Source organism: Dipodomys spectabilis, unplaced genomic scaffold (assembly GCF_019054845.1).
Source record: "Dipodomys spectabilis isolate Male_0828 unplaced genomic scaffold, ASM1905484v1 ptg000214l, whole genome shotgun sequence".
NCBI lineage: Eukaryota > Metazoa > Chordata > Mammalia > Rodentia > Heteromyidae > Dipodomys > Dipodomys spectabilis.
The window spans coordinates 1222008-1225673 of record NW_024870891.1 but is presented as its reverse complement, the minus strand read 5'-3'; the positions used below and the strand labels follow the sequence as shown (position 1 = coordinate 1225673).

General features: G+C 34.0%; 1 non-coding gene across 1 annotated transcript; it reads left to right on the top strand.

Moving 5' to 3' along the window:
• The first annotated feature begins 202 nt into the window (after nt 1-202).
• On the top strand, nt 203-308 carry LOC122122673. Its single transcript, XR_006150199.1, has one exon. It is a non-coding gene; the product is annotated as a U6 spliceosomal RNA (small nuclear RNA).
• The last annotated feature ends 3358 nt before the right edge of the window (nt 309-3666 follow it).

Below are 3666 nucleotides of genomic sequence, written 5' to 3'. Positions count from 1 at the left end.
GAATTCCTCTTCTACACATCTCATGAACAACAAATACCTGGAATTATTTTGTTTTTGCCATGTCAATCTTGACTTTACTCTTAAATGTGTGCTTATGTAAGGAATAAATGGTTCAAAATTTCACAATTCTTTTGAACTTACTTTTTGTTGAATTGTCTAGTTTAAGAAAATCAATTACACTTTATATATACAATAATGTTCTGTGCTCAATTTGGCTGCACATACACTAAAATTGGAACATACAGAGAAGATTAACATGGTCCCTGCAAAAGGATGACACGCAAATTAGTGAATCGTTCCATACTTTTACAACAACAGATGCTGGAAGGGATGTGGCCAGAAGGGAAGCCTACTGCATTCTTGGTGGGAGTGTAAACTTGTTCATCCACTTTGGAAAGCAGTTTGCAGGTTCCTCAAAAGACTCCACATAGAGCTCCCATATTACACAGCAATCCCACTTTTGGGCATTCCCCTAAATGATCAGAAACAAGTCCATACTAAAACTACCACCACAACAATGTTTATTGTAGCATTATTTGCCATAGCTAAGATATGAAACCAACTCCGATGCCCCTCAGTAGAAGAATGATCAAGAAAACGTTCTGTGTGTGTGTGTGTGTGTGTGTGTGTCTGAGAATGTACACTTACACAACCACTTTGGAAATCAGTCTGGTGAGTCCTCAGAAAGCTAAATATTGACCTTCCTTATGGCCCATTCATACCACTTCTAGGCATCTATTCTGAACAACAGGTACTAATATTCAAGGACACATGCACCTCCATGCTTATTGCAGCACTGTTCACAATAGCCAGGATATGAAAAAAAAACATATGTACCACCAGAGATGAGTAGATCCAAAAAGTGTGGTAACTATACACAATGGAATATTTTCCATCCATTAGAAAGGACAAAATAATGGCATTATTAAGGAAATCAATCAAGCTACAGGAAATCATGTTGAGCGAGGTAAGCCAAAAGCAAAGAGACGAACGGCATATGGTCTCCATGATAAGTGGATGTTAAATCCAAAATGTAAGGTGATATGAAAAAATTAACAACACTTAAGAAACCAAGAACTTCCACTCATCTGGTCGAATCACTACTAAATAATCCCATTTTGCTGATCATATGTGCACACTGAAGGGAAACCAGAGGACGACACAAGACTAGAGAGAATCAGGGAAAAACATACAATAGTGGGATCCATCAGCTGCACTGGACATTGACCAAAATAAATTAAGCAACTCCATGTCACTGAAGGGAGGGAGGGAACAAGTGGGAAAGAGGGAATAGCTGACGCTATACAAAACAAAAAATATACATATTTCAAAACAAAAGAAGTATATATATATGAAATAACTCTATTGCAAAGCTCATAGAACTCATAAATGTTGTAGACTATGATAGACAATTTGCTCCATCAAAGATAGAATGTGTTTGTGACTTTAACTAAGCTTCACTATCCCACAATATTGTGAAATTTGGGAACTTATGTAACCATGTAATCACAATAAAAACATTTGAAAAAATGATGTAGGTGGGAAACTAAGTTGCTCTAAAAAACAAAAAAGGAAAATGTTCTGTGTGTATATGTGTGTACAAACACACACTCACATATATACTATACATATATATATATATATATATATATATATATATATATGTCTATATATTAATTCTATGCCTCCATCAGAAAGAATGACATCGCCCAATTTGTTAGGAAATGGAAAGTCTTGGAAAAAATTATATTAACTGATGTAAGCCAAGTCCAAAGAAACATAGGTCCCATGGTATCCCTTATTTGCAATAACTAGTATATGTCTGGGATAAGCAGAAATGTTGAAAAGCTTTGTGTGTATGACTAAATAAGTTGATGTTAAGCTAAGTGACCCCCAAGATAGAGACACAATTTTTTTCTTTCTTGCTGTTGTTTCTCACATATTTATAATGTACAACGTGATTTTTTTTGTTTTTTATACGTTCCTCCCCAACAGTATAACCTTCGTTTTCACTTTATTTGATGTTAGTGCACCTGCATCTTGTATATACACTTCTCTAATTTGGGGAAAGAAAGGGACAAAACAACATGCTTAAATGGGAATACAGTTTGACCCATTGTATAACAATAGATGCACAAGACATTATTTTGAAAAATGAACTTTACAATTTAGGCTGGGGACATTTGGTGGGTCTTGGGGTTGTGAGGAGTGTACTTGTGGAGGTGGAAGGGAAGGAATGGTGGGGGAAAAACAAAGGAGGAGGTAACAAAGCTTGACAGGAAATGTACTTATTACTTTGCTCATGTTACTGTAACCCCTTTGTACAGTATTTTTACAAAAAATGTATAAAAATGTTTTGAGATGGAAGAGTTTATTTTGCCTATTTTACCCATATATTATCATTAACAAAGAAATTAATGCAAAACACTGATATGAAGATATTTTGAAAAAGTGAGTGTGTGTGAATTCCTGCATGTTAGCATGCTCAGAGTTTGAAATCAGGGCCTCAAGATCTCGCTACGTCTTGCTCTCTAGATTGGTGAGCTACTATATAAGCTACATCTCCATTCCTGGCACTTTGCTAGTTCATTAAAATTTTTGAAAATAATCTCATGTATTTATTTTGCCCTGATTGGCTTCCAAATGTTATCCACAGATGTTAGCCTCTTGAGTAGGTATCTCGAGTAGTTAGGATTACAGGTGTGACAAACCAGCACAAGGCTTTCAAAATAATTTTAAAAGTAGAAGAAAATTTACTTCACAGAGGCCTGTTTTATCATCTCCTAGTTTTAAAGCATTTTGGAGTGATTATATGTGAATTTTTTCATTCTTGAATTCTTAAAATACAGTAAGTGATGATATTTAAAAGATTTAGTACTTTGTAAAACCGATACTGGAACTATGGGACAGAAGAAATTTGCCTCTCTTTGGACCATAATTTATAAGCTTAGCTCTGTGCATAATAACCCAATGTCACAAACACAGTCCGTGTTGAAGACAAAATGTAACAGAAAACAATCACCATGGAAAATAATTGCTATGCTATTATTTCTTGGACAATATGAATATTGAATTGAGAGTACCAGAGAATGGAGAGAATTTATTTACCTTTTGTGTATTGCTGAAAGACTTTTGGAAATTTGACTCATTTCCTTCCTCACTGTGTGTCTTGGGCCATGCTCTTAGTGCCTTTAATTACAATTTTTCCAAACACTAAAATGGTAATAACATTAGCATTATAGCAAATATTATCTTAAGAATTAAGGGTCCTTAGGATGATGAACTCTTTTCTCATTCTTGTAGAGGCATTATCAGATGAGAGGAACTGTATTTTTGTTTGCTTACTTTCATTTATTCTTCAGTTTGAAATCTGAACTACTTAAAACCGAAAGAAACCAAAATTAGACAGGCAGGCTTTGGAAAGAGCAATCAATATAAAATAAAAGAAATACATATAGCTATGTAAAAGGCCTAACTAAATTGTTATATAGTTTCAAGCATAAACAGAAAATGATTTAAGCAATATCAAGTTATTGAAAATGTTAGAAGTTGCTTAATTTTTTCCTTTTTACTACCTTGAATTAATTATTTTTGTATAGAGAGATTAAAAATGAGATTAACAAGATACTTGATTAAAAATGGACAAAAGTTTGAATAGACATGTTT